The sequence below is a fragment of the Canis lupus genome, chromosome 1 (assembly GCF_011100685.1).
Source record: "Canis lupus familiaris isolate Mischka breed German Shepherd chromosome 1, alternate assembly UU_Cfam_GSD_1.0, whole genome shotgun sequence".
Classification (NCBI taxonomy): domain Eukaryota; kingdom Metazoa; phylum Chordata; class Mammalia; order Carnivora; family Canidae; genus Canis; species Canis lupus.
This window is the reverse complement of record NC_049222.1, coordinates 72,625,515-72,651,240: the sequence shown is the minus strand read 5'-3', so window position 1 is coordinate 72,651,240 and position 25,726 is coordinate 72,625,515. Positions and strand designations below refer to the sequence as shown.

Sequence of the window (25,726 nt, the reverse complement as noted above, 5' to 3'; positions counted from 1 at the left end):
ACCTGGAAGACTAGTCATATGATCAATACTGATGGAGTATAAGCTCTGTGTTCACAAGAGGGGGCATTGTTGGTAGGTAAAGAAAAAAGAAATGGGTAAATTCCTAGAAACATATAACCTCTCAAAACTGAAGCCGGGAGCAGCCCCGGTGGCTCAGCAGTTTAGCACCGCCTTCAGCCCAGGGCCTGATCCTGGAGACCTGGGATCGAGTCCCACATCAGGCTCCCTGCATGGAGCCTGCTTCTCCCTCTGCCTGTGTCTCTGCCTCTCTCTTGCTCTGTGTGTCTCTCATGAATAAATAAATAAATAATATTTTTAAAAAACTGAAGCAGGAAGAAATAGAATATTTGAACAGACTGATTATAAGCAATGAAATTGAATCATTAATCAAAAAACTCCCAAAAAACAAATCCAGGATTAGATGGCTTCACAGGTGAATTCTACCAACTATTTAAAGAAGACTTAACACTTATTCTTCTCAAACTATTCTAAAAACACAGAAAAGGAAGGAAAATTTCCAAACTAATTCTATGAGGTCAGTATCACCCTGATACCAAAAGCAGATAAAGATACCACTAAAAAAGAGAACTGCACGCCAATAGCCCTGAAAACCATAGATGTAAAAATTTCAGCAACATATTAGCAAACCAAACCAAATGCATTTTAAAAATCGCATATCACAATCAAGTGGGATTTATTCCTAGGATGCAAGGGTGGTTCAATATTCACAAAACAATGAATGTGACATATCACTTTGATAAGAGACAGGATAAAAACCAAATGATCATTTCAGTAGATGCAAAAAAAGCATTTGACAGAGTACGATATTCATTCAATTAAAAAAAACCAACAGCATTTTTCACAGATGTAGAACAAACAAGTCTAAAATTTGTATGGAGCCACAAAAAAATCTGAATAGCCAAATCAATCTTGAAAAAGAAAAACAAAACTGAAGATATAACAATTCCACACTCAAGTTAAATTGCAAAGGACTCGTAATTAAAACAGTATAGTTCTGGCAGAAAAATAGGTCAATGGAACAGAATAGAAAACTCAGACACAAACCCACAATTATATAGCCAATTAATCTTCAACAAAGGAGGAATGACTATAAAATGGGCAAAGATAGTCTCTTCAACAAATGGCTCTGGGAAACCTGGACAGCTACATGCCAAAGAATGAAACAAAATCAACAAAACTAAAAGGCAACTTTGGGAATGGGAGAAGATATTTGCAAATTACATATCCAATAAAGGGTTAGTATCCAAAAGTCCTAAAGAACTGAAACTCAACACCAATAATCAAATTGAAAAATGAGCAGAAGACATGAATATTCCAGAGAAAGCATCCAGATGGCCAAGAGACACATGAAGAGATGCTCAGTGTCATTAACCATCAGGGAAATGCAAATCAACACCAGCCCACACCTGTCAAAATGGGTAAAATAAAAAACACAAGAAACAACAAGTGTTGGCAAGGATGTGAAGGAAAAGGAACTCTCATGCACTGTTGGTGGGAATGCAAACTGGTGCAGCCACTGTGGAACACAATGTGGAGGTTCCTCAAAAAATTAAAAATAGAACTACCCTATAATCCAAGAATTGTACCACTGGGTATTTAACCCCAAAATATAAAAACACCAACTCAAAGGGATACATGTACCTATTTGTTTATTGCAGCATTATTCACAATAGCCATATGGAAGCAGACCAAGTGTCCACTGATAGATATATGGATAAAGAAGATGTGGTATGTATGCATAATGGAATATTACTCAGCCATGAAAAAGAATGAAATCTTGCCATTTGCAATGACATGAATGGAGCTAGAGAGTATAACACTATGGGAAATAAGTCAGTTAGAGAAAGACAAATACCATATAATCTCACTCACGTGTAGAATTTAGGAAACAAAACAAATGAGCAAAGGAAAAAAGAGAGAGAGACAAACTGAGAAACAGACTCTTAATTATAGAGAACAAGCTGCTGGTTATCAGAGGAGAGGTGGGTGGGAGGATGGGTGAAATAGGTGATGGGGATTAAAGAGCACACTTCTCATGATGAAAAAAATAAAGCCACATCTGAATGTCAATCCACACTCAGGGTTATCCTCAGAGAATAGCTGGTGGTCAATAACATATTCCTTTTTTTTTAATAATAAATTTATTTTTTATTGGTGTTCAATTTATCAACATACAGAATAACACCCAGTGCTCATCCCGTCAAGTGCCCCCCTCAGTGCTCGTCACCCATTCACCCCCACCCCCCGCCCACAATAGCATATTCCTGATTTGAATTGTACCTGTGGGTTATAGGTACAATTTTCATGGTGGCAAGAAATGAGCAACAAATACAAGACATTGCTTTTCCAAAATGAATTATGACACCTGTAGGAGTAAAGAACACTCACATGAGGTTTTGTTTTGTTTTGTTTTAAAGATTTTATTAATTTATTCATGAGAGACACAGAGAGAGGCAATACATTGGCAGAGGGAGAAGCAGGCCCCCTTCAGGCGGCCGCCAGATGTGGGACTCCATCCCAGAACTCCGGGATCACGTCCTAAGCTGAAGGCAGACACTCTACCGCTAAGCCACCCAGGCACCCCTCACATGAGATTTTAATGTGAAGAATGATAATTTCAGTAAATATCATGTCTGTGATTTCAGGAAGATTGTTCAGGGACATATGGCAGCAAAATTTTCAGTCTCTTGAAAGATCTGAATCAATCACGTCAATCCCAAACTATAAAAATTCTTAGCGTTAAGAATAGGCTATCCAAATTTGGTTAAGACAACCAAGCCATCCTTGCAAACCTTAGTCCCTGAGAGCTGAACTCTTCTCAACTGTAGGTGATTTCCTTCACTTATCAGAATAGACTGATGGCATACTGTTAGGCATACTTAAAAACTCAAGCCCAAAAGTTGCAACAGCACATGAAGAAATTATTGCCAGGAATATACGCAACCCAAGAATGGATTAGATGCTCATGCATTCAGACTACCTCCAAGAAGAAAATTCCATCTTTCAGCTTTTGAGCAGGACAAGCCCATCAATATCACAACTGCAGGGTACTGAGAGGTGTCCTAAGGAGAAATCTCCCTATGGGGAAACTATTTGGCAGGGTCACCACACATCATACATAATGACCCTATGCCTTTGAGGTAGATTGCTCTCAAAATAAGGAATAAGAAAATCACGAATGAGGAGCCTCATCTATGCATCAATCCATTTACTTTCTAGCTGGACACATAAATTTGGTGGAATATTATAAAAATATTATCCTTGTCACTAACATGAAATACATTATTTAAAATATTAAACAAATATTTTTATTTAAGGGCACCTGGGTGGCTTAGTCAGTTAAACATCTGCCTTGGGCTTGGGGCATGATGCCAGAGTCCCTGGATGGAGCCCTACATGGGGCTTCCCACTCAGCCCGGAGTCTACCTCTCCCTCTCCCTTGGCCCTTCCCCCGCTTGAATGCACACTCTCTCCTCAAAACAAAAATCTTTAAAAAAATATATTTTTGTTTGAAATCATGATGAGTCTTTTAAGTTTTCCTGAAATTGCCTGAGTGCATGCTGCACATCATTAAATGGCTCATAAATGAACAAATGTTCCAGGAACATCCTTAGCTGCTCCTGTGAACAGCCTCTGGGGAGTCAGTGGAATTGAGGACTTGTCTCCTGGCTTCTGTAAGTTTCTAGGCACCAGGGGTGCTGGGCAGGGTGGATGTGAAGCCATAGTCCCGGAGCTCCTTGGGAGCCCTTACCTACTTCTGTTCCTTTGTCTCCTAGTCCTCAGGTCTGAGCAGAGGTATCCAAACACTAAGGGTCCAGATGGTGAATTTCCATCCAAATACGAAGAGACAGTCATTAATTAAAGGCCTGGAGAACAATAGCAACCGTTGGCGGATGGAAAAGGTCTCTACACATTGACTTCCAGAGCCAGGAAGGCAGGAAGGTTTTGCTGATTTGCAGGCTGCCTAATATCATGGCGTTTCTCAATTTTTTTGCCTAGATTTCTGAGTAAGAAATACATATTTATATTTATAAAGGCATGTACGTAATAAACACTAATACATATTTATATATATAAACATATGATACATATATATAATGGAAACAGAAGTTTCCCAGATCAATATTTCCCCTTTGCCCTTTGAAATACACCCTGAATGGGTGCCTGGGTGGCTCAGTCGCTTAAGCATTTGCCTTAGGCAGTGCCCCGGGATTGAGCCCCATGTGGGGTTCCTGGTTCAGTGGGGAGCCCACTTTTCTCCCTCTCCTCTGCCCATGCTCTCTCTCTCAAATAAATAAAGTATTTTTTTTTTTAAAAGAAATAGGGCAGCCCAGGTGGCTCAGCGGTTTAGCGCCACCTTCAGCCCAGGGCGTGATCAGGTGGGGCTCCCTGCATGGAGCCTGCTTCTCCCTCTGCCTGTGTCTCTGCCCCTTTTGCTCTCTGTGTTTCTCATGAATAAATAAATAAAATCTAAAAAATAAACAAAAATTAAAAAAGAAATGCATTTAGATATTTTTCTCTTCTCTCATTTTTCATTCTGCTCTATTCTATTTCATTTTTAAAAACCATGTCTGGTTTTCAGGGCTTATGAACAGGATGGCTGGGAGAAGGACAGATAAAAAGGTAATGCTGACTTCAATGGTGAGGGAGAGTTCTGTATCTGGATTATGGTGGTAGTGGTCATACAAATATATGCATATGACTGAATTACACACACACACTTAAAGACATGCACATAATAATTTGAAATCCGAGTAAGGTCACTAGTCTGTTAGAGTTAAATGTATTATGCCAATGTCTGTTTCCTGGTTTTGATAAGGGGCTATAGTCAGGGAAGTTGCTTTCATTGGGTGAAGCTGGATGATGGCTACATGGAACCTCTCTGAACTTATTTTTGCAACTTTTCGTGTGTGTCTAATTATTTCAAAGCAAAAATATTTTATTTATTTAAGATTGTATATATTTATTTTAGAGAGAGATCGTAGGCAGGGGGAGGAGCAGAGGGAGAGGGAGACGGAAGAGGAAAGAATCTCAAGCAGAATCCAAGCTCAGCTCGACTTAGGGCCAGATCTCACAACCCTGAGGTTATGACCTGAGCCAAAACCAAGAGTTGGACATTTAACCAACTGAGACCGCTAGGCTCAAGACCCATTAAAATGTTATCATGAAGTCACAATCCCAGGCACCCTCCATCATTTTTTCTTTTAAAAAGACACTTGCTCCTCATTCCACCACTCAGACATGAGAGCAGTGTTTTTTGAAGTGTGGTCCTCAGTCCCTGCTTCACTTAAGGTCACGAATGCAGATTCCTAGTATTCACTGAAACTCAATTAGACTCTCCAGATGTGGGGTTCAGAAACATACATATTAAACAAGCTCACTGGAGGTTTCTATGTGCACCAAATTATTGAGGGGCTTGAGAAGTTTGCCAAAACCAGATCCATGTATATGTGAGATGTTAATTATAACACTGGAAGTGAATTTGAGTTAAAAAGTTCCTCTGTTGTGAAGACAGGATTTCTGAGAGTAGCTTTCTTTCCAACTTATATGATCCTTGAGCAATAAAGTTTCCAATGTTGACATAAGCCATGTTTCCTGCCTTTTATGACAAAAATATTACTTTAGTGACTCAGTTTCTCTAAATGTGAGGACAAAAATTCCAGTAATCTCCCTAATTCATAGCACTTCCATAGATAATGACCGTTTGTTCTCAGATGGAAGTCATTTCATTAGCATAAGTGGATGCATATTTTATAAACACAGGCCCATGTGTTTCATATTCTTCTCATATTTATTTACACATTCTGTAAACACATGTATACACAGAGCCACATGGACAGTTTTAGAGAAGCACATGGAACATTTTGCAAATGTAAATACCACAGTTGATGCCTCAGGGGTTTTTTTCCTCAGGTGGCAAATCAGTTACTGCTCAGAGACTCTCAGTTACTACCTTTTCCCAAGTAAGAATGTACCCTGCGGTGGGCCAGCCTATGGGTTTTTCTCAACCTCCTTCCTCCCCTCAGGATGTCCTGACCTCTAGAGCTTCTAATTTACTGGGAAACTGATGCATCCTAAAATGGTAACAATTTCTAGTAAGTCGATATCATGGAGTTCTCACATAACATCTCTAAATGTACCCAACCCTAAAAAAGACAAAATTAATCAAATTAATCAGATTGACAGGGTGCCTACTTTATGCCAAGTAGATCTTATGGGTCCCTTCTGTAACACCAAAGGTCTTAGATGTGCTTAGAGTCGAGTTAAAGTGAACCTAGTCCTGGAGACTCAGGCCTGTACAGAGCTGGGTCGTGGAGCCCCTAGAATGACAAAGGTAGCAAACTTACTCTTAGATTTTAAAAGATTTTCTTTTGGGGAACCTGGATGGCTCACTTGGAACAACATGTGACTCTTGATCTTAAGGTTGTAAGTTCGAGCCCCATGACAGATTTAGAGATTACTTAAAATGAATAAATAAATTAAAACTTTAAAAAAAAGTTTATCTCTACCAAGCCTCTCACATGAAGCTGAAATAGACCCAAATGTTATCTCTTGCATTTGAAGTAATCAGTTAACTACAACCCAATGTCTCTTGAGCTAAATTTGATACTTTACTAGGTGCTAAATATAAGGTGAGAAGAAAAGAATGTTAAGTAGAAATCGTGCTCTTCAATACTCTCTTGATTTAAATAGTGTGTTTTGGTCTGGAGACAGTGTGATCCTTCCCCCTGCCCCTCTTTAAATTAGTTAATTGTTGGTTTTCTTCTAATAGTGAAAGCAAAAATAATAGCTATCTCCTGCTGAGGACTTACGTTGTACCAGGAACATGCTAAGCCTTTTACATTCATCCTTACAAAAGGCCTATGGGCTTGGTATTCTTGTCTTCATTTTATGGGTGAAAAAAATGGATGCTCAGAAAGACCTGATTGCTTGCTCAAGATTAAACAGCTAATCAGTAGCTGAGCCAAGATGTGAAGCTAAAGCCCATGTGCTGGGTTGGATAGTGTCTCCCCAAATTCATATAATTCCCAGAAACTCAGAATACTAACTTATTGGGAAATGAGGTCATTGCAAACATAATTAATTAAGGGCATAGTGGAGTAGGGAAGGCCCCTACTCCAACATGACTGGTGTCTATAAGAGAAGAAACATAGAGCTCAGGGAGAAAGCCACATGATGACAGAAAGGCAGAGACTGGGGCAATGAGGATGACTCGTAATGCCTGAAGCTCAGAGAAAGACTCGGATCAGATTCTCTCCTAGGGCCTTTCAGAGAAAGTATGACAACTCCTGGCCGCCAAAACTGTGTGACAATAAAGATTTGTTGTTTCAAGCCACCCATAGTGTGGTGCCTTGTTCCAGAGGCCCTAGGAAATGAATATAGCTCATGATATACCTTACAAGCTGTTTACTGTGAAATTTTGGAAAACAAAGAAGAAAAATTAAAAAGTCCTCATGATCTCAAGTTCCAGAGCCAACCACTATGGATTATTACATTTCCAGGTTCCCTTTGCTTCCTCCCCAAGGCTGTTCCATCCATTTCTACCTTTTAAAAAACAGCAACAGCACTCTTGTGTATTTTCTTCTCTTGTGTGGGATGTGCTTTTAAAATAGTGAGAACAGCCGTAAACCCCAGCATCCTCTGTGTTTTGTCATCATCAACAACAACCTCATCCTTATCATCATTTCAGCCCATTGGCATAGGTCCGGTTGAGACGACTGTCTGACCCATCTTTGATTTGGACACTAGCACTAAAATTGGAGCAGATGGCTATGTGTGAGATCCCCAGGAGATGGCAGTATACATCCTAAAACCACATTAGCCACAAGGCCACTTAGCCACCAGCCTGTGAATCCTGGTTAGGTGGCAGGCAAGAGGCATTTGGCTCTGGGAAGCACCTTTGTGAAGGATCCTGGAGACAGCAGGCACACCACTAACTAGCCTGAGAGTCCACTTAGAGTGAATATTTTCCAACTTTGCAGGTTTCTTTCTTCTTGTTAAAGAGGGAAACTGAACTGCCACTCTAAGCCCTTCACCTGAAGAAACTTAAAAGTTCAGACATTGGAAATTGTTGTCACCAATATTTTGACCTATCAGCTATAATCTCTAATTTCTGTCCCTGGCTGATCTGAGGGTTTGAGGCAGGCATCTCAGTTCCCTTATATACAGCTTGTGCATAAAAGTAGGGAGGGCTGAGAAAGAATGAAGTAGAGAGAGCTTGGAAGGAGCAAGGAGACAGAATACCAGGACACTAATGCTTACTAGCTATGTGATCCTGGGGTACTCAATTAACTTCTCTGAGCCTAAGTATCCTCTTGTTCTTTTTTTTTTTCTTTCTTTTGTTTTTTCATGGGCATAATATCTGCCCTGCTGATCCTGCACTGTCGTAGCACAGCTCAAATGAGAAACAACTATTATAGCTATAAAATATTTTTATTATCAATTATTTTCACAAGTATAGTCTAGCAGTAATTCTCAAGCATTATCTTGGATCAGAATCACCTGAAGAGCTTATTAAACCATGGAATGCTGGGCCCTGCCCCAGAATTTCTGATTCTGTAAGTCTGGGGTGAGCCAGAGAACTTGCAGCCCAGACAAATCCTGGGATGGTACTGATGCTGCTCACGAGGGGGACATCTTGAGAGCCATGGCTAGGGCAAGGGTAGAGCATTTGGTATTCCATAAGCCTTGTACATCTCTTAGAACTTCTTAGGCTACTGCTTAATGCAAAATTAAAGAAATTCTTTTCAAAACAGTAGGAAATGCTGTCCTAGTCTTTATTCTGTGCATATGTGTGGTCAGTACCTAGATGACAGAACAAAAGATTTTGAGGGGATCCTTGGCTCAGCGGTTTAGCGCCTGTCTTTGGCCCAGGGCATGATCTTGGAGTCCCAGGATCAAGTCCCATATTGGGCTCCCTGCATGGAGCCTGCTTCTCCCTCTGCCTGTGTCTCTGCCTCTGTCTCTGTGTCTCTCATGAATAAATAAATAAAATATTAAAAAAAAAAAGATTTTGCATCCAAATCTGGCAGGCCCCAAAGATCATTCTCTTTCCACTATATTAGGAGGCTCTTGAAAGAAGGTAAGCTTAGGAAAAGCCCTAAGAAGCCAGCTTGTGTTGTAGTAATCAACATTTCTTTTTAACAACTTACAGTTCTTTACCCTTCCTTCATAGTCATAAATAATGCACTTTAGGAGAACTGTGAGTATTATGTTGAAGGAGCCCTGAGTACTGAACGAACCACAAATGGCTGTTTTCAGGTTATCAAATTTTAATAACATTATTTTGTTGTAATGCTGCATCTAGCCTTTTAAAGAGAATGTTCCAAGAACTCATTATGTTATTATAAAATAATAAGACTCTTTTCACAGGGTGATCAACAAAAGCCAGTCCCTCCTTGTGACAACTCTCAGAATGCCCTGAAATTTTTTAAAATCCTAAGCACGTAATCCTCAAGCAAGAGTAGATAAAGCACAAAGTAAGTATAAGGGGGGAACTAAACAAAACGTGATCAAAATTAATCTAGTACATAATAATGACACTTTTGATCATATCTCCAAATGGTAATAGTCTAGAGGTTGGTGATTTCTCAAGTTACTGTGTTGGGAATGACTTCCACACATAACCAAGTTGAATCTTTGGGGTTTTCTTGTCTTTAGTGTTATGGTATCATTGTTGAAAATCTTCCCTTATTGTGGGTTGTTTAATCCTAAATGCACACACTTACATTGCACCAAGTAGAAGCTTAATAAATATAGAACAAATAAATGATATTGAAAGATGAACGTCTTTGTACCATTTTATCAGACAGTTGGGGAACCACTGTGCTAAATACTGGGATGAAAATAAAGCAATATTAGAGACATTTCTGGCTGCCCACATTGTGTGTCTCAAGATGAAAACTCTGTGATCTGACACGGATTGGTAGATGATGTAAAAACAGAACAGAAACAGTTTGGGAGTTCATGAGATTTTTATACCACAGCATTAGGAGGGGTAAAAACATGAGTATGTCAGTTTAGATTTCCTCATTTATACACAATGGGTAGAAAATACTGCTATTGCCACAGTAGAAACAGCCACTCTCCAATAACTGGCTTTTTTCAATTGTGACAATTTGTAGCAAGACACAAGATAGACACACAGGTGGCTTTGCCAGAGATCTAAATTTATAAAGAATGGGGCAAACTGGGGGAGCCTGGGTGGCTCAGTTAAGTGTCCCACTCCTGATTTCCGCTCAGGTCATGATTTCAGGGTCATGAGATGGTGCCATGAGTTGAGCTCCAAGCTGGAGCTACTTAAGATTCTCTCTCTCAGCCTCTCCCTCTTCCCTTCCCCCTTCTTGCACATGTGTGCTCTCTCTTTCTCTCTCTCTAAAAAAATAAAAAAAAAAGAGGAAGAAGAAGGAGAAGAATGGGGTAAACCGATTATATGGGGATTCTTTTTTTTTTTTTTTTTAATTCATGAGAAACACACAGAGAGAAACAGAGACACAGGCAGAGGGAGAAGCAGGCTCCCCGCAGGGAGCCTGATGAGGGACTCAATCTCATGACCCCGGGATCATGCCCTGAGCCAAAGGCAGATGCTCAACCACTGAGCCACCCAGGCATCCCTATACGGGGAATCTTATGACCAACTTCACTTAATTAAGGCTCTTGATCAGAGTCAAATACATACGATGCTCCATGGCATCTGTGATGTCCGGTGTCAACTTGGTTAAGACGAAAACATGTTTCCTAGAATTTCCTCCCTGTGTGGTTCCTGGTTAGAGTAGTCCAAAAGAGGAATTTGCATGAGGAAGTGAAGCAACAACCATACCTTTTGGAAGGTCGTGGCAGTTAGACTCAGTGACAAACAATCTTAGAGGTGCTGGAAGGCTCCAAGTTGTTCCATCTCCTATGCTCCATATCTTACTCTTCTTCCTGACTTCTGGCCCTACTGACCAATGGCAGCCCCAAGGCCCAGCACCAGATCCCAGCTGTGGAGCCCCAAAGACAACAGTTTCTCCCCCAGCTACTTCTGGGTCATCCCACCTAGGGTACTGAATGTGCTTTGCTTCTGGGACTGATGATACTGACTCCTGTGATCCCCTAATCCTCCTTTTAAGCCTTCACTTCTCAACACCTGCCATTTTATAAGGGCTACTTCCTAGAACTGATCCTGCCTTTCATAACTCAAGGTGGTTCTGTTTTCCCAATTGGACCCTGAAAGAAAGGGTAACAATTTAATGTGTAATAGATTTGCTATTTGAAACTGACTATATACTCATAATTTTTTTTTAATTTTTATTTATTCATGATAGGCACACAGTGAGAGAGAGAGAGGCAGAGACACAGGCAGAGGGAGAAGCAGGCTCCATGCACCGGGAGCCTGACGTGGGATTTGATCCCGGATCTCCAGGATCGCGCCCTGGGCCAAAGGCAGGCACCAAACCGCTGCGCCACCCAGGGATCCCATATACTCATAATTTTAAAAATCAAGCAATACAGAAAAGTACAAGGAAAAAAAAAAAAGAAAAGTACAAGGAAGAAAGCAAAGAAATAACCCCAAATCCCATTTACTTAGTTTCACTAACCAGAAACAGATTCGGTGTTAATTTTCCATGAATTTACCTTTGGGGCTCTATCCATCCAGAGAAAGATAGAAAAAATAGTTATAATGGATCTGGGTAAATAACTAAGTTTCATGCCATTGCCACTCTGAGTTCTTTTTGTGGGTTATTACTTGAATTAAAAAATAGATGTTTATTTCCCATTCCACAGCCGGATTCATAAGCATATATGTTAAAGAAAATTTTAAGTGGCATTTCTCCCACATTTTAATTTAAGTCCATATAAAATATCTTTGCTCCAATTGTAACTATAACTACAAACACCTTCCTTCCTCAACCCAAGGAAGCAGAGTTGAGTATAATTTGTGGCACACTCCATTTCTAACTTGAGTATCATTGCATTTTTTCCCAGAAGAGCAATCTCTTGGGAAAAGAGTCAGGATACTTTGGGTAAGATGTCATAGCAACAGCTTAAATGGAGAAAAGATTGTGGAAATATATATTCCCACACTTTCCAAACCCAGACTTATGCTCCATTCATGCTTTTAACCATGAAAGACCCAAATACATTATGAGAAATTGAAATCATTTCATTTTTTTAAGCATCTCTTAATTTTCCTTCCTGAAAACATTGTGGAAAAGGGAAGTCTGGCCCTTTGCCCTTTGCATTAGATAGATCCTAAGGTCTTCCAACTCTGCAAACCCTCCAGTATGTGCCACACGATGGAACAATGGAAATGAGCTGAGCTGTGGTTGCCAGACAAGTGGCCAGGTTCACTCACTAGCTTGGAGGCTCCCTCCTGCAGACCAGCCTCCCAGAACAAGGATTCAAAGCTGTGCCCAGACATAAGTATCAAGTTATTGTGCCACTTAAAACAGCTCAAAGCTCAAATATGGTATCTGCAACAGCCAAGAATAATGTGGTAACGCATTTGACTTGCAGTCTTAAGATCCAACGTTGAGCTCCAGCTCTGACACACATGTGATCTTGGCTAAATTACCCAACCATCCTGTCGTATAAGGTGAAAATCAAAATGACGTAGTGTCTGAAAATATTTGGGGAATTATAGAATGCCATATGCATGTGGTGTATCATGGCAATCCATGTGACAGGGGTGACAATATCCATTCCAAAGCATTTCCTGAATTTCCCACAAATTCTTGGGGCTCTGTATTCTCAGGGCCATCCCCAACTTCATCATTCTGCTTTCTCTGAGTCCCATTTCTGGGTCATCTCAGGTTCCCTACTTGCTCCCCCTGCACCATAATGTAGCAACCCAGGTGTGGAATTTGGGTCCTTTCCTCAATTTCTCCCCAAAACTTCACACAAGGCCTGTGCTTGTAGCAGACTTTGTTCAAATTTGTAAGGAAACAGAGTGGGTTTACAGAAACTCCAAACACCATAAAACGGAGTCACTGAGTTAAGTTTTCCTCTCTGCTCTTTGATCTATTTCCCTCTGAAAACCAACATTGCCTGCACTCACCCTTGTCTCTGGCTACACTCCCTAAGAGGCCTCCTCCTGCATATATAACAGTGCTACCTGCACTTGGGCCAAGCAGATGTCTCTTTTCTTCTTCATCCATCACTCTGCAGGGGAAATGGAGTGATAAAGAAATTTTACCTTCCCTTGGAAGGATAAACTGTGTTGCCATCACCCCTCCTTCTTAGAAAACAGAAGAAGCTATAGTCCATTTGTGTTCAACAATTTTTTCCATTGTTCATTCATTCAACAAATATTGACTTCCTTCGATGTGCCAGGTCCTGTTCTAGATGCTGAGATGAAGCTACCACAGATAAAAATCCTGTCATTGTATTCTAGAGACAGAGAGTGGGGGAGACAGTAAACAAATGCACAATTAAAATGAATGTATATCCAAGTTTAAGAAGTAGAGAAAGGTAAAGCAGAATGGGGCAAAGGGAGGAAGGACAGTGCAATTTTCCATTAAGCAATCAGGAAAGGCCTCTTTAGCAAAGACCTACAACATGCTGGGGAGTAAGTCATGAGACTGTTGGGGGGAAGATGTTGCAGGGAGAGAAAGAGCCTGTGCAAAGGCCCGAGGCAGTTTACAATCACATCTATATTCTCTCTGCATGAAAGATAAGATTTCACTTTTAGCTTAGCTCAATGTTAAAGAGTTCCTTTAGGGTCCTAGGAGTTCCTCAAATTTATCCTTCCTTTCCTTTTGTATTTCCTGTTGTCTACCTCCTAAATATATCTTGAGTCCATCCCTTCCTCTATATCTGACCTATCATTGCACTTGCTTGTGCCTTAATGAGTTCTCCCCTGGATTATAGACACAGCTTCTTAACTGGAGAGTGTAGCCCCCTTCAGTCCCATCAGAGTGATTTATAATTCAAATAAAAGCACAATGCTCAAAAAAAAAAAAGCACAATGCTGTGCTGCATTAAATAGCTCAATCAACTCCCTCCAGCCCCCACACACTTAGAACAAAATTTCACCTCTTCAGCTTGGCTACCACAAAGATGATCAGTGCCACACTCATATCCCCAGTGCTGGCTGTTCCAGGATATGCCCAAAGCATGCAACTGTAAGCACCTGCTGCTCTTCACTTGAGGGATTTCTTAGTTGTGAGCAATGGGCCATAAGTGCCAGGAAATTAATGCTCCTAGGGAGCAGCCCTCACTCAGTGATAAATGGGAATTAAAGGATAAATTCTCCATCTTCCTGGTCCCTGGGGCAGGGAAACAGGGGAAGAGGGAGAGAATAACTTTGAGGTATTTTCCATAATATCTCCCAACTTTTCCCAATGGAATCGACCTGAATTGCCCACAGTAGCAATCTGCTCCATAATGCACATTATTTTTGCTTCCTTCCCTTCCCTGTCTTGCTTCCTCACTCCTCCTTCCTAGAATCACTCCTGCCCAAATTAAACTATTTGTATTCAAATCTTTGTGCTTTTGTTATTGTTGTAGGTTGAATTGTGTTTCCCAAAATGATATATTGAATTCCTAACTTCTAGGTCCCTGTGTATGTGACCTTATTTCTTGACAGATGTAATTAAGATGAGGTCCCACTTGGTCAGAGTGGGCCCTAATCCATCCAGTATGATGACGTGTATTAGAAGAGAGGAGACACACAAGGGGAAGAGAAGATCATGTGATGACAGAGACACACAGGAAGAACGCCATGTGATGACAAGGGAAGAAATCGGAGTGAGCTCCGACAAGGCAAGGAGCTCTAAGGATTGCCAGCAACGCCACAAGCTAAGGGAAAAGCATGGAACAGATTCTTCCATAGAGCCGTCAAAGAGAGCATACCGACACGTTGGTTTCAGATTTCTGGCATCCAGAACTGTGAGATAATAAATTTCTATGTTTTAAGCCCCTGGGTCTGTGGTACTTTGTTAAGCAGCCCTAGGCAATTAATGCAGCTATCTATTGCTAGGCATGACAATTGCCTCAAAACTTAGTGACAAAACAACAGCTATTTTCTTTTATCTCACAACGTTCTGGTCGGGGCTTTGGGAAGGGCTCAGCAAAGTCTTCTGTCCCATGTGCCATGATTAAAGTTACTCACTGGTATTCAACGAACAACTGGGCAAGCCCAGATTATCTGAGTCAGCTTCGTTCCTGTGTCTGCGGCTTTGAAGGGGTTTCAGGGATGGCTCGAAGGCTGGACTCAGTTGGGACTGTTGTCCTCCATGTGGTCTTTCTGACATGGCAGTTTTAGGGTTGGCCGCTCAGGGATCCCAGAGAGAGGATGTCCCATGAGACTCAGGCAGAAGCTGTGACTTAGTCTCAGCAGTCCCAGTCACAAATGAATAAACAAAAAGCAGAATCAGACCTATAAATATAGAGAACAAACTGATGGTTGCCAGAGGGGAGAGAGTTGGGGAGATGGGCAAAATGGGTGAAGGGGAGGAGATACAGGCTTCCAGTTGTAGAATGAGTAAGTCACAGGGTAAAAGGTGCAGCATATGGAATATAGTCAATGGTATTGCAACAGCATTGTATGGTGACAGATGGGAGCTACACTCGTCCTGAGCATAGCACGATGTATAAACTTGTTGAATCACTATGTTGCACCCCTGAAACTAATATAACATTATGTGTCACTTATACTCCAATAAAAAAAAATTGTTAATGGCACTTCTACCGCATTCTCAAATGGGTCACTAAATTCATTCAGCCCAGATTTAAAGCATTGGGAATAAGACTCCACCTGTCTCAGGGGGACAAGTAGCAAGAGTCACACTATCTCTAACCTACCTCATGTTGTCTCAGGGTTGGCTGCCAGGGGAACCCAACCTAAGACAACAGCCTATAAGGGCTGGCCCCTATCTCCAGGCTCCTCACTTGCCCTGACATTTGATACCTTATAGGCTAGATTCCCTACTGTTTTCTAACACTCCAAGTTCTGTCTTGCTTCCATGCCTTCATAAACTTTATCTTTTTAGACACAAAGTAAAAAATATATATAAAATATATAGATAGATAGATATAAATATATATATTTAGATATATTTTAGATATATATATCTTTAGATATATATATCTTTTTAGACACAAAGTAAAAAAATATATAAAATATATATATATTTTTTACTTTGTGTATATATATATATATATATATATATATATATACACACACACACAATAGATGTTCATGCTCTTCTCTGCCTAGAATGCCCTTCTCCCTCATCTTTGATCACTGGGAGGGTGGACTCATCTTTCAAGACCTAGACTACTGGAAGGCTTCACCTTCTCTGTCCCAGCAAGGTCACATATCTCTCCCCTCACTTCTGTCTCAACTGCTGAGTGAATGTCTGTTTGCCTGTCACTGAGTTCCTCAGGAGAGTGGACTATTCTGTCCTCTATCTCTGTTCACTCATGCCTGTTGATGGATGAATGGTCTGTGGCAATAAGAACCCCAAGGTGAAAATCCAATCAATTAAGCAGATTGTTGAAGTTTTATATCAATGTTCTGCCATTTCTTGAGTGATCTTCTTAATGTCAACCAGCTCAGTATAGGAGCTGGTCCTCAAGCTGTCGGGGAAAAGGGACATAGGTAAGAAGACAATCAAATGCAGCTATTTGATTGAAAATGATATGGCAAGTTATTAGAGGGGAGGTGGTGGGGGAACAGGTTAAAGTGGTGCTGGGGATTAAGGAGGGCACTCGTCATGATGAGCACCGGGTGATGGATGAAAGTGTTGAATCATTGTACTGTACCACCTGAAACTAATATCACACAGTATGTTAACTACACTAGAATTAAAAATTTGTTTTAATAAATTAAATGATGGCACCATATATGTGCTTGATTGTCTCTACATCAGCATTTAACTCTCCTTGTTCCCTAATAGGTTTGGTTGATATCTTAATAGAATTGATCTCTTTATTGTCCCATTCTTGCAGCTTTTAAAAAAAGTTCACAAGTGCTCCCAACTGGGGAGCTTTTGTTCACAGACTCTGTCAGAGCTCTACTGAATACTAACTGGAATAAAGCATAAAGGCAGTGCAGAGGTCAGTAAGATCTTTCTATAAAGACCATCAGTAAATATTTTAGACTTTGTGAGCCATGAGACAAATCAAGGATATTTTGTACAGATGCTTATATAACCAATTTAAATGTAACCTTTTGAAATATTTTTAAAAACATCTTTGAGCTGAGAGGCAGTGGGCCAGATTTTGACCATGGGCCATGGTTTGCCAACCCAGGGTGTGGCAGATGGAGAGCAAGAGTTAATTAGGCAAGGAGAGATGGTCTCAAGCCCTTAACCAATCTCATGTGACCTTCGGCAGCCCCCTCTAGTGCAGAAGGCCCCACAAAAATTCTACAAAGTGGAGGCTCTGCTTCTGAGAGAATGGAGCAGACTTAGGAATCCTGGCTAACCCTCTGTGTTCCAGAGCTAAAGGGAGCTCCAGATATTGATCCTAGTGGAGCAATACAAAAGGAATATGCTTAGACCATTGAACCCCCAGGGATTAAACTGTGGGCTAAAGCTCCACCCCAAAACCACATTGATAGCCTAGTGATTCTGGGCCATGAATAAGGTGAAAGGATATATGTGGTAGATCTCAAGCCAATGCAAGGACAGTGGCTCCAACCAGAGCCCCCTGCCCAATATCCCATTCATTTGCATGAGTGCCCAAAAAAACATGTCATAGGGGAGCTCTAGGTCCCCTGTGAGTTAGGAGTTAACTCACACTCGGGTCCCATTATCCAGGAATGTAGTAAACCCAAGGGTCTAAGCCAAGGGCTGTAGTGTGCTCCTGGGGTGTCTGAATATGTGCAAAGGTGTTTCTGGTCAGCCCAATGGCCTTCATGGAAGAGCATTTGCCAGAAACAGCACATGTTTTCCAATTCATGGAACTGAGCCACACAATGAAGACATGTCTTGATCAAATGCCATCTGTGGCTCCATTAAGAAACATTGTTACTGAAGCACTCTGGTATTCCTGGGCTGTTGGAATGGGGACAAGAAGGACATTCTCCTCCTCACTTTCCTCATCTAACATCAAAGATGCCTATAAGAATCAACAGATAATGGGGTATCTGGGTGGCTCAGTCCATTGAGCATCTTTCTTTGGCTCAGGTTGTGGTCTTGGGGTCCTGAGATTAGGCCCCATATTGGGCTCCCTGCTCAGTGGGGAGTCTACTTGTCCCTTTTCCTCTGCCCCTCACCTCTCTCTCTCTCTCTCTCTCAAATGGATAAATAAAATTTTTTAAAAATAGGGGCACCTGAGTGCCTCAGTTGGTTAAGCTTCTGCCTGCAGCTCAGGTCATGATCCCTGGGTCCTGGCATTGAGCCCCACATGGCTTCCTGCTCAACAGGGAAGTCTGCTTTTCCCTCTCCCTTTGCCCCTTCCCCCTCTTGTGTTTTTTTTTTCTCTCTCAAATAAATAAATAAATAAATATTTTTAAAAATAAAAAGATTATTAAGAATCAAGAGATAATGCATATGAAAGTCTTTTGTAGATTGGCAAATGTTAAAAATCTATCAATCATTGTTACTATTACAAATAACAGCATCCTCAGGTGGCTCCTAAATGTGATGACCTTTTTGAAAAAGTAAATGAAAAAAAAAAAAAAAGAAAAAGAAAAAGTAAATGAGATATAACTTGCATGCAGTAAAGTGGACAAATCTTAAGGTACAACTCAATAACTTCACATGTGTGTATAAACTTCTCTACCAGATCAAGATATAAGATGTTCCCATCACCCCAGAAAGTTCCCTTGTGCCCCTTTCTAGTCAATACCCCCCTCCCAGAGGCAATCGCTGTTCTGACCTCTTCACAGATTGGTTTTGCATATTCTTGAACTTCATATAAATGGAATTATACCGTATACACTCTTTTGTGCCTTCTTGTGAGATTCAGTCGTGTTATTTCTCCTATCAGCAATTTATCCCTTTTTATTGCTGTGTCATGACATACATGTTTTTTTGGGTTGAAAGCAATTTTTTACCCTCACACATATAACAGAAGCAATAAAAATCATTCCATTCCTGTATGACTTCTGATCCTGGTCTCTTTACCAGCCTCATTCCCATGCTTTGGGAATAACAAAGTCAATTAGCTTTCAGCTGCATTGGTTCAGCTTGACTGTCGTCCCTAACAAGGACAAGATCTTAGAGAGGAAAAGGATCTGTTAGCTTAACTTTCATTAATCTACTTATCTGTCTTTCCTATCAAAATTTGGTTGTTTCATAGTTAACTATTTTATTTACATAGAAGTAAGAAAGACTACTCTCTCAACTTGGGAACATGGTGCTTTAAGACAAAAAGTACACATTCTGCAAACAAGACGTGGGGAGTGGAATGGAAATCTCCACTGAGTGCTTTCCTGGCTTCTTGCCATTCTCTGAATACTTAATGAGATTATATATATATATATATATATATATATATATATTTAAAGCCAAGTATTCTCACATTTAGGCCAATTTTTCTTTTGCTAATATGTCTTTTCTTGTCTTCAATCCAAAACAGATTGAGAATCAAGGAAGATATATTCTATCAACAGTTTTATTTCACCAATACTCTGTTTAATTTCCATTAATGACAATCATTTATATATCTTTAAATATTAATATTGGTGCTAAAGAACACAAGGCAAATGCAAATTGAGTAAGAATTCCCGCAGAGATGCTGGTGAGGTAGGGTTTTATCAAATTCGTCAGTTTGGTCTGGTAATGCCCATTGCTGGAAGTGATGTTCCCCTCAAGGAATTAAGTGAGTCCATAGGGAACAGTGTCTGTCAATAATCGGGTTTAGGTATATGGTGTCCAACACATTTTCTGAAATTGTCAATGGTGCCATATTAAGTCAAATCTGGACTCCCTTAGAATCTGAAAAGAAACTCAGGGAGAAATGACCATATATTCATTACTCCCCACCTCTGCTTCTTGTCACTGACATCACTACACCAATCGACATGCCTTTGTATTTTCAGTGCTCTGTCCCAGAGCTCACCCTAGTTTGGTTCTTAGATTAACCCAAGAAGTAATTAGGAAAGTGTTATTGCCACACTGAGTTTATGAAGCTAAATGAGTTCTGTAGGTAATGTAGTTAGTAAGTGGAGGCTCTCCCTCTTTTCCTCTTCTGCCTCTGGGTCATTTTGAATTTGCACTAGGAAAAGCATCAGAATAAGCCCTTCAGAATATTTCATAAAAGCTAATTAAAAGGTAGACTCCCTATTTTCATGCAATTAAATATAAATCTTATCTGTAGAATCGGAATAAAGTTGCTTCATTTGTCTCACTGAACTGACTTAAAAGTATTCAGGTATTATAACTTCTTGTCTGTCTGTCTGTCTTCTGCTCTCTTTCCACCAGTATAAGCTCCATGAGGACACTGACTTTGTTTAGTTCACCATTATATCCCTGGTGCCTAGACCAGCACCTGAAACATAGTAGGTAGTCTACAAATACTTGTTGAATAAATGAAGGGATGTAGAAAGGAACGAAGAAAGGAAGGAAAAATAAAACTCAGATAGAAAAAAAAAAAAAACTCAGATAGAGAGGTGAAGTGGCTTGCCCTGTCGCCTGGATATTCAAGAGATTGATCATAAATATCGCTCCTTTGTTATATCTTTTCACTTTTTCTTCATATCTATTGGCAGTATTCATGGTCTTTATGGGGGCCAAGGCAACTTCTTGAGGGGGGAGAAGTTGCCATTTTTCTAGACAAACTCTTATAGCAGGTCATCAGAGTCACTGCATATCCTACATGAGTTAAAGAGCGACAAAGATACTTTGGAAGGGGATGCTGGTGACTGGGTAGGCCCACCAACTAGCCAGTAACTTGCTGACTTACAGCATATGATTCAACTCCACAGATCACAGCATACCAGAGACCTTAGCAAGGCTGTGACTATTCTAATTCCACAGATATTAAAGGTCTGGGTAGTTAGCTGCCCCAAGGGCCTTCTGTCCAATCTGCTTAAGTGATCTTAGAATCACCCAAGATCCTTGAGTATCACAAGACATGCCCATCGAAAAGGGAGAGTTGATAGCTGATGCTCTTTTTCTTCATGCTTAGGGTATACTAGAGAAATATATCTGCTCATGAATATGCAAATAATTGATTTAAAGTCTAACTGATTCATAAGAAAATTCTTGAATCACCTCCTGGTGTTCTAGGAATTCAGTATTTCTCAGTGCAAATATCAGACTCCTACTCAGATACACCAAATGGAGACTTGGCTGCTTTAGAAGCATCTATTTACTTAGAAGAATAAAACCCACACGTAGGAGAAAATGTGCCTTATTCTATTTGATGTTCCAAATGCTTCTTTGCCTAAGGATTACTCCACAGGGATGCCAACACAGACAATGCAGCTTAGTGTGAAAGATGGATACAATCCAGCTCAGTATTACCTATTTATGTTTCACAAAGTTATAAGGCTCACAGCAAGGAGAAGGAGAAACCAATGCAGAGAGAAAGTGCTCATGCTTTCTGGAAAAAAGGAGATGCCAAGATAGAGATGGTATCACATAGCATACATTAATGCCTTTTAAAAAATTTATGTGTGTACCTTTCTTTCTCCTTCTAGTCTGTGTTCTCAAGATAGAGAGCAAATCTGTGGCTTAACAACATTTTCTACCAGCAGAAAAATTACATAACCAAGCATACCTGAAAGCTCATAATTTTCCTGGCCAACCATCTTTAGGTTTATTCCTTTAATTACATTAGAAATGGAGGCTAATTAAGGCAACTGTGGCTAGAGCAAGCCAAATTAGATTTTTCTTATAGCTTTCCCTTCATCTTACAGAATGATGTCATTAAATGTTCAGACTATGAAATGCTACGGACAGCTTCTTTCCACTGTACTGTGGGTTATGCTGGAATGCCAGGGAAATATGCCACAGAATGTCATAAAGCTTTACAGAGCCACAATAAAATCTACATGGAAGCCAAGCAGAATACAAGCATTTACTCCTCTTTGTAAGCAGACACCATGAAGCCAGAAGGAACATAGGTGGGAAACAATGCAGGAAATGATGAAGTGAACAGCATCACATAGCCATTCTCCAGGCTTTTTGGTCTGGAGGCCTCTTGAATGACCAGTCATCACTCAAAGGCTTTACAAAGAACGGAGGATTGGGACTGCCAAATCACACACCTTCTTGGCAGATATTCTTGACCACAGGCGGCTCTTGAGTTATAGGGCTGTATTACATGGCCACTTGATACCTATTTGTAACTGAGCAAGCTCCAGTGGGCTTTCATAATAGAGATATATTAGTCAAATCAGCTTACCTCATTTGTTTGCATGAACCCTGTGATTTGAAGAGTTAAGAGTTAGGTTATAGTCCACTAACCAAGTATGTTTCATATAAATGGTTTTATTAAATTGGAGTAGCCCTATTTAATTCTGAAGTGAAAATTATTTAGTCAGACTCCTCTGGTTTTATTCTTTTCATATATCTAAGTAGTATATGAGTCCTTAGCCTTACCCAGACATAACCATTTGTGCTGATGTTGGTCAAAACATGTGACTATTACCAACTACCCAGAACATATTACTAATGCCTACTATGGGTAAGGCATGGTCCTAGGTGCTAGGAGATAGCCATTAATAGAAAGGTATTATACTTGCCCTCAAAAAGATAAGCTAAACACATATTAAAATGATTAACAACATAAGACAACCTATGAGAAGAGCAGAAAAATACAGCAGTTTAAATTAAGAACGGAAAGAATATGAGGGGGAAACGAGGTCAAAAGAGATAAGTATATGTTAGAAGGATCAAGGAAGATGTAAAATTTAAGGGCAGTGACCTTTAAGGATGGGTAAGCAGAGAAGAGGGATAAATAAGCAGGAACTGTTACAAGTCATGTTACTAGAATAAAAGATTGGCCATGTTCCAGTTATGGACTATCTCAAATGCAAAGCTAAGGAACTTAAACTTGTTTTTGTAGACAATGGATAAGATACAGAAGTTTCTTAACTGGGGACTTACGTCCTTGGGACTCTTTTATCATAAGCAACAGAGAAGCCAACTTGACCTGGCCCAAACAATATACTGAGTTTCTTGGCCTATATAATGAAAATATCTATAGGTGATATTGGCCTCCAGTGAGGTTCAATCTATCTTCTCTATGTCAGCTCCATCCTTAGATGCCATATTGTCCCTCTTTCCCAGCCCACCCTCCTCATTGGCAACTCCAGGCTCTCCACTTATGGTAGCAAAATGACTATAGTAATCCCAGACCCCAGATCTCCTCCTACACCTTCCAGCAGAAGAGTGAACATCTTTTCTGGTAGCACCTGTGGAAGAAAAAGGAAGCTTTTCTTTCTCAGAAGTCTCAATGTCTCCTTGTGTCTCAATGGATCTGACTGGGTTACTGGCTTATCTAGGAACCAGTGGGGGAAGTGTGTAAGTAAATGAAAAAAGCTGATGTGTTTAAGCCAGAGTCCACACCAGGAGAAGAAGGTGGAGTCAATCCCTTTTAAGCCATAGGGCTCAGAAAGAGGAAGAGATTTCTTGAAGGAATATATAAGTACTGTTAGCAACACAGAATGGCCACTGGGTGGCCAGAAAATGACAGATGTCCACTAGAGGGACTAACATGATAAAAGAAGGATTGTATGATAGGCAAGATCAGTTCATCAGGTTATAAAATTGAACAGGTACAAGCTAACTACCTAGTTAGCCATCTCCCCCACTTCCACCTAGGCCCATGTACACACACCTCTGCTCTTTCATTTCAGGAAGTCTTAGAAAGGCATCATCTTGTTCCAGATAGACCCAAAGGTGATTTCTCAAATAGAAAGAATTCTTAAATTTTAATTTGGCAATTAAGGAATTCTCTTTTTTAGAGATGCCAGCATTTTTCAGAAATCACATCTGTGATTGTCAAGTTTGTTCTGTATACTGATCAGCCAAGAAAAGGCCGTGGGCATTCAGAATTCATGAGAAAAGTGTGGTAGGCCTTGAACGCTGCCTTTTGTGTGTGTGTGTGTGTGTGTGTTCCTTTTTTTTTTTTTTTTAACCATTGGACTCAGCCCTTTGGCCCTCACAAAAGCAAATTTTGACACTGACTTCAATGGGGAGAAGGAAGCCACATTTTCAATAGAAGGGCATTTTTTTGTCTGGCTTGAGTCACTGCAGCCGGAACCCATTGTGAACTACAAAGCTATCTGCGCACAAATTAGGAGCACACCCACCAGGACTTGCCAGCTGTTCTGCCTTCTTCAATGAAGTCACAACTGTCATTGTCATCACAGTTCAATGCCATAGCAACAATTGTGAGGGCTTAGTGTCTGTATTGCTCAAAGTTTCTGCGAGTTGGGGAGAGAGAGACAGGTGTAACCCACCTGGCTTCCTATATCAGAGGCTCACACTACTGCCCACTCCCCACCCCCACCCCCGCCCCGCCCGCCCAGCCCTTACTTCTCGGCCCTTTGCAAATGAATGCAATCCCAGGATGATATGAGACTAGGCAGTGCTGGGAGGAAATCCTTGAATGAGAAGGAAAGACAGTGCATTCAAAAGAAGGCAATTTGACAGTGACTGGAGACATATCCCTTATCAAGTGTATCTGAGCTTGGCATGATTCTCTAACCCTAAGAGGGTCTCTTTTATGCGTGGAAGGCTTTTAATTCATATGAGCAAGCTGAACCATCACAGTTGTTGATTGGGAAGGAAAATGCAATTCAAGTCAGAAAGAAAAATGAAGAGCAAAGCAGAAGTCTTCCACTCACAGCCCTTGCTTATTTGCACTCACCGAACAGCTGGACAGAGAGGGATTTATTCTTATTCTCTCTGGCAGTGAACTTACTGAGAATAAGGAACCTTGATTTGATGTTGAGACCAAAGGCTCTAGGTTTTAAAAAAAAAAATCATTTCCCCCATGCAGATGGCATACCCTCCTTAAATGCAGCAGCTGACAAATGACCCATTGAAGATAATACTCATGTCTGGAAAAATTTGATACAGACGAAAAGTGAAGAGAAATGAAAAATTGCAAATTGCTTTGTGCCAAATAAACAGGGCCTCAGTATAGAGAGGCAGAGAATAAGAAGGACAGGAAGCTACAGAGCGGGGCTGGGGAGACCTGGTAGGATGTTTTTCTCCATGTGTACCAAGCATTTGGGTCAGTACTAAGGTTCTTGACATTTAAACCTGGTGGGAGCTATTTCCACTACTGATGGCACCAAGGAAGTGACCCTGGACTTGCTTCTTTTCTTCTCTCTCTCCTCCTCATTCCCTGTTCTAAAATATCTCTTTGCTAAGTAGTTGAACTTTGCCAAGTAGTTTCTAAGGCCCTTGAAACACAAAACAAATGTAAACAACAATTCAATTTTCCGAAAGCTCACCAAACAAATAATTCTGAGGCTATTGCTCACTTTTTGCCTAAAAAGAATGGGAAGACGACATCTTTATGCCACAATAGCACCATCTTTTTCTCGACTTTTTATCAGTCTGTGCTCATGACAGTGAGTGACACAGAACAGCTTCTGATGAAATCCGCAGTCTCCCCCAAAACCTCCCTCACTCTGTTCCAGTCATTGAAAAAATAAAATGAGATTTCTGTGTTGAGTTCTTCTGGTGGTTTCCATCACGACTTTGTATTTTATGCTTATTTTATAATTTCTTGACTTGACACAAGATTATTTACTAACTCTGGTAAGAAAGACGGTGTTTTAGTTGACTTTTGCTTCTCCCATTTCTTCTTT

General features: G+C 40.5%; 1 long non-coding RNA gene across 1 annotated transcript; it reads right to left on the bottom strand.

Moving 5' to 3' along the window:
• Window positions 1-13,221: 13,221 nt before the first annotated feature.
• Window positions 13,222-24,262, bottom strand: LOC119866418. Its single transcript, XR_005353143.1, has 3 exons — window positions 24,215-24,262; window positions 15,113-15,379; window positions 13,222-13,389 (listed from the first exon to the last, which is right to left on the bottom strand). It is a non-coding gene; the product is annotated as an uncharacterized LOC119866418 (long non-coding RNA).
• Window positions 24,263-25,726: the final 1,464 nt, after the last annotated feature.